Below are 11,801 nucleotides of genomic sequence, written 5' to 3'. Positions count from 1 at the left end.
ATATATATATATGAGAGAGAGAGAAAATGAGCTAATGGACTGTAGGTAATGGATGAACAAATTGGTGGAGGCCTAGTAGCCACTGCTGTAGCTTTTGTTGGATATGAGGTATAGGCAGTAATGAGGGAAGTGAATATTGCTGGAAGGGTGTTGTATGTCGTAACAGGGCTGGAACATCACAACAACAGTGGTGTGAGGTGGTAATGAAAAGGGAAGATATGCATCAGTTGATGAAGCAAAATTGAACATAAGATGGATTGTGTACAATACACTATAGAGGAGACACTTATGCTAGACAAGTAGAAAGGTATGAAGTTGATAGGTTTACAGATGTTACGAAGTTTAGTATATATAAAGGATAGCAGGGTATTGTGCCATGAAGATGGAATGTAACCAGTGATTTTGGTAAACATAGAAGGTGTGTGGTGCCACTATGGTAGTTACAGTAGGGAAAGAAGGGTGGCTGGACAAAAATAGTAAAGATTGCATATAACAAGTGGTGTTTTCAAGGATGTAGCAACCGGAATATAATGGAGTGAAATGGAGTTGGAGGCCCTGAAGCAACAGTGAAGGTATGATGGGCTGGATGCTGCTGGGAGCATAAGGATGGAATAGGTGTAAGAATATGGCTGAAGTATATGAATGAAATGCAGCACGAGCATAATGATTTACAACAGATATATGTCATAGGCTGTGATTAATGTAGTTGCTAGGGGTGACAGATACTGTGATATATTAACCTGCACAGCTCAAAGTGTTATGTTGGTGATGGAAGATATAGTGTAATGAAAGTGCAGGAAACAATTTTTACATAATGCAACAAATGGTAATATAAGAAAAGGAGAGAGCTGAAAGTGAATGCTACTGTGGTGGATACAGCCATGATATGCTTAAGTGTGAATAGATGACACAACCGATGAAACTGGAAGTAGCTATAGGGCATGAAGGTGAGCTATGTGGGTAGTAGTGGTTTGTGGGTTATTGCTGTGAAAGAATGTGATGAAGGGTGAGTGTGTAAATGGCGCCACATGCTGCATCAAATATAGCTACAGGTGAGTAGAAGTAATGGCAATGTGTTGCTGTAGCAATCTGCTACTGTATTGTGTATTAGATGGCAATATATCTAAGAAGCTACAGTTACTGGAATTTTCTATGAAATGGTGACAGGTATGGCTGCAAGAATGGTTAGAGTGATGGTTATATAACAGAAAAAGAGAAAAAAAAAATGAAGGTATTAGAGATGTGAATGGTGGTTTGAACTGTGAGGAGTTAGAAATATAGCAGCTGGAAGGTGGCAGGTAAAAGGGGAAAGGTGGTGATGCTGAAATGAAGTTAAATATATATATATATATATATATATATATATACAGGTAGTAGAGAGGAGGCAAAAGGGGTTTTCATGCTGTCTGGACATTATTAACTCCATTTGCTTTACTTGGATAGCATGATTCCTAGCTCACAGGTTATGGAAAAAAAAAATGACATTCCCACCTGTTGGATCTGAGATGAAGGTATCTCTCTTTGTTGGACCATGGGATAAAGGAGCACCTGTTTGCTAGACCTCCAGCAATAGGGTACATGTTTAATGAACTTGAGAAAGAGATTACCCTGTGTATATGTCCAGTTCAAACCTGTCCAGACCATCATCACCCAAGGTAGAACTTGTTCTGCCAGAATTATGCCGACAATCACTTTCCTGTAATGACATGCCTGATACGGTGAATCATTATCTTCAGCCTCCAGCATATAGAGCATTGAATTTACAGCACCAGGAATGACATGCCCATTTAGCAGCTTAAAAGCAGAGTTGTCAAAAATCAAATTATTCTCTCTAGGTACATGATCTTCCAGGTACCAATGAATTGTCGCCTTAGTATTAAGATATTTTGGAAGGAAAAGCAACTCCATATTTCCTTTCTTAACGAAGGGAAGGAAATATAAACTGCAAAAATGACTTAAACAAGTTTAAATTGCTGTTGACAGAAATGCAAATTCAGAAGATATGAATTGCTAAGATGAGTCTTTGAGTCTAGATCCCAAATTACAGAGATGTGCAAAAAGCATAACCGGGAACGATGCAAAAAAAAAATGAAAGGTAAAAGGAAAGATTGAAAAAAAAAAAATGAACTATGCACAAAGATCTTATGCTGATAATGTACTTGAACACCCCCTTTTCTTTTCTTTTCTTTTTTTTTTTTTTCTTTTTTTTTTTTTGTTTCAGATTTTCACTGGATTAAAAGAAGCTCCACCCTAATGAAAAAAAAGCAGCCGTACACCATGCCTAAATGGTTGTTCTGCTAGATGTAATGGTTGCAGATTCACTACCCATGTGCTGGTTGTGCAGCAGATGCTTGATAGTCACCGTAACAGGGTAGCATCCTATGAACAGGGTGGTTAGGCGCTAGATGTGAATTGTTGGTGAATTGGTGGCCTATAATGGTGAAAAGTGGATGAAACGTGAGATGGAAGTGGAAGGCAAGTGGGGCTATGTAAATGATCGGTGAATATGTAGGTACTGATAATTGCAGGGATATTATATGGTAAATGAATATATAAGTACCATACATTAAAATTCCATTGGAGATTCACCATTATCTCTGAATTACACAAACGTGATCAGATGAGTCCATCTCATCCTCTGAATTATCCAAGCTAGCATTGAGAACTCATCCCTACCTTCTGCTGTCATCACTACCGGCAACCACAGATCATCTTTAACTTCTGCAATTTAAACACGTAAAAAAAAAAAAAAACAAATAACCCTTTTAACTAAATTCTATTTCCTCAAACAACCATGGATTTGTCATGGTGAATTAATGGATTTGGTATGGCAAGTTAGTGGATGGGCTAGCTGACAACGAATGGATTAGCTAGAACAATAATAAATTACAAATGGGGAACCAATATTCCATTCTTTTATATGCTCAGGATTGTTGCTTAGAGCAGCTAACTTGCGTGAGTGGTTTTTCTCCATTTTCTGAGAGATATGTGGCTCTCGATTGATCTTTAATGCTTAACACAAATCCAGTAGAATGGTCCCTTGCAGAGTACAAAAATTCTTTGCATTATACAGTATTTTAGCAATCCAACGGTCAGCAATTGATCTTATGCTTCTCTTTGATCTTCCCCTCTTCAAAATCTTTTGGTATAATTGGTCCTTCATGAATCAGGCTTTTCCATGGCACTTAGGGATTGCAAACAGATAATCAAAATAGTTCAAGCAATTTGGTTTATGTAATCAATAGCATTAAGAGATAGGGCATGAGAGAGAGGGGGGGGAAGAGGGTTGAATCAAACAGAAAATAGCAGATGAATGAGATGGTAATAAGAGATGGCATATAAAAAAAAAAATACAGAGGATGATACGATGAATGATAAAAGGAATGTTGAACCTGAAATAACATAAAACTGAAATCTATATTTACACAAACTGAAGAAAATGAATCGTAAAGCAAGAAAAAAAAAATGGATGTTGGAATCAATCCTTCAGTTGATATTGCATGTAGGTAGAGCGATATTGCTATAAACAATTCGCTGCTGCCATGGATGCTTTAATGGGGCCAAACTGAAAAATCCAAGCAATTAAAACCACCAGGAGAAGAGGGGAGAGGCTTTTACCAAATTGTCTTGTTTTAATTGGAGAAGGAGAGGCGTCTCCTATACTCTGTAGATAGGACGAAGCTCTGAAGATTGATCGACCAAGGGAAACCAGGGGAAGAAGAAAGTGAGACAGAAGGAGAAGATGGGGAATGAAGGCGACACGTAGAAGAATGGTGTGGGGGTGAAGATGGATCCCTTGCCCTCCCTCCGTGATCTCCTTTTTAAGGCCGAAGAAGAATCTTCCAGAGAGGATTTGTTGGAGATGGAGGGAGTTCCAGCGAGAGAGGAGGCGATGGAGGGTGCGAACGGGGCTGGCCGTTGCAATTTTTTTGAAATTCCCAAGAGGGGCCTCCTTTTCAGAACTTTTCTAAAAAAAATAGTTTTTGTTTTCAAAAAGAGGTTTCAATCAGAGGGTTTTAACAAAAAGTTTAAAAAGGAGGGTAGATTACCTAGTTTCTGAAAAATTTTCTGGATTTTTGATTTTCTTATTTTTTTGTTCTTTTCTTTTTAAACATATATTTGTAAAAAAAAACAAAACTCTAAAACTAAGAAAATTAATACTAATTTTACAAAATATTCATAAGAGAAAGGTTTTTCTGAAAGATCAGGGTTATTTTGGGGAAAGTTTCTTCAGAAGAATGGGTTTGAACCCAGGTTTTGAGAAAATGTTCGAGTTTTGACACTTGAATCGAAAAATACAATATGATGGATCCAAACGAATGTCGAATGGATTATCCGAGCTATTTAAAGGCTATTTTTGGTATTTTCTATAATTTTAATTTAAAATTTGAACAATGAGACTTGGATTTGGATCTGGACAATGGATCCAGATCCGAAATCAATTTAAACATATAAAATGATTTTAATTTCGATAAAACTTGAGAAATGAACTAAAAAAAAATGACTTATTTACTAAAAAATGAATTTAGTGGCAAAAAGGGAATATTTAAAAGATTTTTAAAAATTTGGGGTGTTCACAACTTGGCATTCCGAACCACTTCCAGAGTTAGCTGAGAAGCCAGCAAAACCATCAATAGAGAGTCCCCCAGAGTTGGAGTTGAAGCCTTTACCAGCTTCACTCAAGTATGTTTTTCTAGGAAAAGAGCATACTCTCCCAGTTATTATTTCTGCAGACCTGACAGATTCACAGGAGCATCAGTTGTTACAGGTCTTGCATGAGAACAAGGAAGCTATTGGATGGTCTGTTGCGGATTTAAAGGGGATTGACCCCTCCTTTTGTATGCATCGGATCATTATCGATGAGGGAGCTAAACCCTCAAGAGAAGCGCAAAGGAGACTAAATCCTCATATGAAAGAAGTGGTGAAGAAGGAAGTAGTTAAATTGTTAGATGCTGGGATTATTTATCCCATCTCCGACAGTCAGTGGGTGAGTCCTACCCAGGTTGTTCCCAAAAAGTCTGGGCTCACTGTGGAGAAGAATTAGAAAGGAGAGAGCATTCCCATGAGGACTACTACGGGATGGCGAGTATGTATTGACTATAGGAAGTTGAACAGTGCAACTAGGAAGGATCATTTCCCGTTACCATTCATCGACCAGATTTTAGAAAGACTTACAGGCCAGCAATAATATTGCTTTTTAGATGGATATTCAGGATATAACCAGGTGGCCGTTCATCCCGAGGATCAGGATAAGATGACATTTACCTGTCCCTATGGTACATTTGCGTATAGGAGGATGCCGTTTGGGCTTTGTAATGCCCCGGCTACATTTTAGAGATGTATGATGGCGATTTTCTCTGACATGATGGATGATGTCCTTGAGATTTTCATGGACGATTTCTCGGTTTATGGCTCTTGTTTTGACGATTGTCTCCAAAAGTTATCTTGTGTACTTCAGCGCTGTAGGGAGACAAATCTAGTGCTTAGTTGGGAAAAGAGTCATTTCATGGTACAACAGGGGATTGTTCTTGGACATATTGTGTTCGAAAGAGGTATTGAGGTCGATAAGGCCAAAGTGGAGACCATTGTCAGATTAGCTCCACCGACCTCTGTGAGGCAAGTGCGTTCATATTTAGGGCATGCAGGTTTCTATAGACGGTTCATTAAGGATTTTAGTTAGATTTCTAGACCGTTGTGTAACCTGTTGTTGAAAGACCAGTCGTTTGTGTTTGATGATGCCTGTCTGAAGGCATTCTTAGCCCTAAAGGAAGCACTGACCACTGCTCCTATTCTCAGATCGCCTAAGTGGTCAGTGCCATTTGAGATCATGTGTGACGCTTCAGATTATGCTGTTGGAGCAATTTTAGGTCAGAAGATTGAGAAACGATCTCATGTTATTCATTATGCTAGTAGGACTCTTTCTAACACACAAATGCATTATACTACCACCGAGAAGGAGTTACTAGCCGTTGTATTTGCACTTGAGAAGTTTCGATCATATTTGTTAGGCTCCAAAGTTATCATTTACTCAGATCATGCTGCATTGAGATATTTGATGAGTAAGAAGGATGCTAAACCGCGTGATTCTTCTGTTACAAGAATTTGATCTCGAGATTCGAGATAGGAGTGGATGTAAGAATCTTGTAGCAGATCATCTGTCCAGACTGACTATGGATTCATCTATTGATCAAGGACAGATTGTTGATTCTTTTCCAGATGAGCAGTTATTTCATGTCAAGCGTTTACCCTGGTTCGCGGATATCATAAATTTCCTGGTAACTAGAGAGTATCCTGCGCACTGGAATCGAAATGAGAGAGATAGATTTTTTGCGCAAGTGAAGCATTATTTTTGGGAGGAACCAGAATTATTTAGATCATGCCCGGACCAGATGATTCAGAGATGTGTGCCGGAAGAAGAGTATCATTCCATTTTATCTTTTTGTCATTCTTTAGCTTGTGGAGGTCATTTTTCTAGTCGGAAGACTGCCGCAAAGGTCCTTCAGTCTGGATTTTGGTGGCCCACACTTCATAGAGATGCTCACGAATTCTGTAGGAAGTGTTTGCGATGTCAGCAAACAGGTCGCATTACCAAGCGCGACATGATGCCTCTTTTACCTATTCTAATTATGGAGATTTTTGATGTTTGGGGCATTGATTTTATGGGTCCTTTTCCGCTATCGTTTGGATTTACATATATTTTAGTGGCGGTTGATTATGTTTCAAAATGGGTCGAGGCTGTGGCCACCCGGACCAACGATCATAAAGAGGTGCTTCGATTTATCAAGCACAACATTTTTAGTCGGTTCGGAGTTCCTAGAGCAATCATCAGTGATGGTGGTACACACTTTCGTAATGTGCAAGTAGCTTCCTTACTTAGAAAATATTTTGTGCATCATCGGATTGCTACACCTTACCACCCGCAGACCAGTGGCCAAGTTGAAGTCTCTAACAGAGAGATAAAGAGGATTCTTGAAAAGAGTGTCAGACCAGACTGCAAGGATTGGTCTCAGCGCCTTGATGATGCCTTGTGGGCTTATAGGACTGCTTTCAAGACCCCGATTGGTATGTCACCGTTTCGATTAGTTTTTGGGAAACCTTGCCATCTTCCTGTTGAGTTAGAACATAGAGCATATTGGGCTATAAAAAAATTCAATTTCAATATGACCCAAGCTGGAGTCGAGAGAAAATTACAGTTGAGTGAGTTAGAGGAATTGCGTAATGAGGCCTATGAGAGTGCAAAGATTTACAAGGCTCGAACTAAGCATTTTCATGATCGATATATTGTTAGGAAACAATTCGAGCCTGGGAAAAAGGTATGGCTTTATCATTTGCGTCTTCATCTTTTTCCAGGCAAGTTGAAGTCAAGATGGAATGGTCCATTTGTTGTGCATAGGGTGTTTCCATATGGAGCGATAGATCTTTTTGACCCTCGCACGGGTGCAATTTTTAAAGTAAATGGGCAACGGCTGAAGCCTTATATCTCAGATACTGTGATAGGAAAAGACATTGAGGATGTTGATCTTTTAGAAGTTTAGGGCTCACACATGTTTGTATATATTTTAAGATTTTGAAAATATTCATAGAAAAGCAATTTTTTTTTTGTTTACTTTCATATAGTTCATGTGCATAATTCATAGATCATGATCAGGGTAGGCATATTTTCACATTTTAGATTTCATTGAGTTTACTTTCTTTCCCTCATTGATTTCATCTCATGTGCATTCACTTAGTTTCACATAAGCATGGGGGAGTGCCACTGGGACAGTGTCATTCAAGCATGGGGGAGGGTGTAGTAGCTCACTAGAATATTTTTGTCTACGTTCTTGCACATGTTTACACATTCTTCATGAAAAGTAGGTTTTTAAAGAAAGAGTTTGAACTTATATGAATGTTATTTCAAATCTGATGTTTTTAGAGGATTTTTAAGCCCCACGAATTTTTTTTCTGACATAGATCTAAAAATTATGGTTGTTTATGCGGATTTCGAAGAAATGATGATAGATACATGTTAGAATTTATTTTGAATCATAAATATGAATATGCACAGTTGTATTTTTGAAAAACTAAGCAAATGAACAAAAGCGTAAAAAATGAGCTCAAAAGAAAAAAATAACATGCGTTAGGTTGTTTGGATAATTCCACAATCCTTAGTAGATGGAACTTAGATGTAAGTTGAAACTTTTAATTCCATTTTCGAAAAGGAGAGTGGAAAACTTCGTGATCCTAAGTAACTGAGAACCGATACAAGTTGAAATGTTTGATTCTCATGTTATAAGGGTGAATGAAGGAAGTCACTTTTATGTCTTAGTTGATATCTTTTGGTATGCATTGAAAAAGTATAGAAGGTATTGACATTGCACAAGGCATAAAAGCAGACCACACGCAAAGCTATAAGAGAAAAAAATAAGTGCACAAAAAGAAAAAGCGTGAAAAAAATGAAAAAATCGAGAAAAGAGCTGAAAAAGAAAGAAAAGTTCAGTGCTTAGAAGTGTGATTGAGAAAACCTGTGCAGAAAACATATGAGTGAGGATAAGTAAATAATAATATGTTTTTATTGGATTTTCTAAGAATAAAACATAAATAATTGTGATATTTAGAAAAGTGAAAGAAATTCTTTTTCTGTGGTGGTAGATAAAAGACTCTAATTATGTTGATTTTTTTGTAACAGGAAATATTTGTGAAAATAAAGTCTTTGATTACCTACTGATTGTGAGGATGTGTAATATTATGCATACATGACAGAGATGTTTGTGGGTAGCATCACTGCAAACCCTCACGAGACCTTACTCGTCCACTGGGTTAACCCAGGGGTTGAAAGGGCTTGTTGCATAAGCTAAATGCAACCGTGATTCCTATGAAAGTGAGTTAGGTGATAGTTTGATTTCTTTCATTTGTCTAGTTTGCTCGAGGACTAGCAAAACATAAGCATGGGGGTATTTGATCATGCATATAAATCAGGGTTAATTAACATTTAAATATGCATGATTTTATGAAATAATGTTTCAAAAACCCAATTTTATGTTAGTTTTCGAGTAAATATGCTAAAATGATTTAAAAATAGAAAATTTATGAAAAATAGTTTTATTTTACATTTTTTATGCCTATTTTAGTTTTTGTAGTTTGGTTTTAGTTTCTATTAAAAATAAAAAATAAAAAAATGGAGAAAAATAGTTTTATATTCATTTTAAGTGTTTGTTTTTTTTTAGAAAAGAAAAAAAAATATATATATATATATAGTTCGATTAGTTTTTGAGTTTCTTTATAAATAAATAGTTTTGTTTTTAAAATTTTTCATAATAAACCGATTTATACGGTTTTCTTTACTTTTAAAAATGGAAAAAAAATAATAATAAAAACAAACCATTACATGGTTTGTAATTTTTGAAAATTGAAAAAAAAAAACTGAAAAAAAAAATAATAACACAAACCAGCGTGAACCGGTTTGTATTTCTAAAAGAAAACTAAAAAACATAATAACCAAACCGGCTGGAACCGGTTTGGAATTTTTGAAACTGAAAAATTTTCTGATTACAAACCGGTTCCAGCCGGTTTAAAAACCCAAAAACAGAAGAAATCGGGGCTTTTTCATCCTGGGCGCCAAAACTTCCTTTTCTTCCTCTGATTTTCTTCTCTTGCCCCTTTCTCCTAATTGCCGGATTGTTTTCATCTCCTACTTCTTCTTCTTCTTCTTCTTCTTCTATCATCCTATCTTCTTCATCCGGTGGTAGGGAACTTCTTCAATCGGCGACAGCGCATGAGGTGGAGGCCACCTCTTCTCCGATTTCTTCCAGCTCCATTCCACGGTAAGTCTTCATCTTCTTCTTCTTCCAAATATTCTTCTTCTTCTTCTTTGTTTTTTTTTTCTTTCTTTCTGAATGTTAATCTTCATAATGTTTGAATTTCAATTTGGAAAAAAAAAAACATAAAAAGAAAAAAAAATCTGTGAAGGAATCCGGCGATTGACAGGGATTCTGCCGTAATACTTATTCTGATGAATAAGTTTTGGTAATCTGATCAAAATCTCGATCTAGATTCAGTGGATTAATTTCTGTATATCAAAAAAAAATAAAGAAAAAATATATAAAGAAAAAAAAAATTGTTTCTAAGGAAGTATCGATTATCTGGATCGATCAAAATGTTATTCGATGAAATTTTTTTCTGAAATCTCTGGTAGTTATCAAAGACTTCTGGTTCATTATCATTTTATCAATGAAATGAAATTCTGATCCAATTATTCACTGATAAATTCTGAGGAAACCTTGATTCAGCAACTAGCTGCCGGAATGATTTGTAAAAGTTGTAGAACTGTGATCTTCTGTCAAGATTCAATGTGAATTTGTCTGAGTTACTATTCATTGTCGGAAGTTCTTGCTTGTTCTGAAAAACTCTGCAACGGTCCAGCAAAGATCAATCTGATATCCATCTGCATAACAGAAGAATAAGATGCTTCATTACATCTGATTCATGATCAACTAAAATCCAGCAAGTGAATATTGGATTTCTGAAGTAAATGACTGAATTCTATAAGAATTCGATCAAATATATCGTGAATTTTCAGTCTGAAAGATATTGAATATCTACTTGAATTTCTTTGTTTACTAAATTTCTGTTTTTTTTCTCTGTTTTCAATTAGATCATTTCTGGTTTTTACATTCATTTTCAGTTTTTCTTTTGATTTCCTTTTCTTTTCATTTTGATGAAATTCTATTTTTTTTAGTAAATTCACATTCATATTTTCTATATCTTCTAATTTTCTGTTTTGCAACCTTCGATTTCTTTGTTACATTTCATTTTCTATTTTTTTTTAGTTGATATAGGTCGATTTGCTGTTTTTCCAATCAAGAATTTTTCCTGTTTTGCTTGTTAATAAAGTGTTAGTGATTAATTGTCTTCACTGTTCGTTAATTGAAATAATTAGATTTCATAAAGTTGAGTGTTAGTGAATTGAAATTTAGTTAATTGTGTTAGTTAATGTAGTTTTAATTGTCATTGAATTCTTTTGATGATATCCGTCAGTGTTTTTAGCATTTAGCTAGTTAATATAGGTTTCTATCTCTGGTACTGCTCGTGTTCATTTGAATTGTGCAGGATTGCAAGGGATTGGAGTGAAAGTGATTGCGTGACACGAAGTACGAAGAGTAGAGCGTCTTTTTACTTTTTATTTTACATTTCTTGAACATTTTACATTTCAATAATGTGGCAATAAAGAATAGTTTAGAATTGTGTGCTTGAATACGAAATATTCTCGTTCCCTGAGTTCGACCTGGTCTCATCTACTAGTGAGAACCGGTTTTTATTATTTGATGTCTGGTTTTCACATGTTTTACATTTAAAAATCTTTTCAAAATTACAACGATTTAAAAGAAGACATCACATATTATGCCAATGGAGGCATACGGTAAGTGAGATGGATGCTGGAAGAGAAAGGTATTGCACATACTGTAGCAGTGTGTTGTATGATATTTTTGGAATGAACATGCTATGAGAAATGAAAAGGAAAAAGATAAATAAATTAACATTTATCTGAATGGTATTGTAATGTAAATATATATATATATATATATATATATACACATATACGAACTAGTGAAAAATGATAATCATGAGTACAAGATGTATTAAGAGAAAGAGGGAGGTCGAAGTCAAGATCTAGGCTTCACATCTGCTCTTGAAAAAATAAACCTCCAGTATCATGTAGAAGTGCCCATTCTCGGTTAACCTGCTCTCAGATGGGATAAACCCATCTCTTTTGCTGAAGACTCAGTTTAACTGAATGTTTTTGTCTCATGTTGTGAGAAACC

This window comes from Nuphar pumila, chromosome 6 (genome assembly GCF_984573655.1).
Source record: "Nuphar pumila chromosome 6, dmNupPumi1.hap1.1, whole genome shotgun sequence".
In the NCBI taxonomy this organism is placed as follows: domain Eukaryota; kingdom Viridiplantae; phylum Streptophyta; class Magnoliopsida; order Nymphaeales; family Nymphaeaceae; genus Nuphar; species Nuphar pumila.
Note: the sequence above shows the minus strand (reverse complement) of the source record.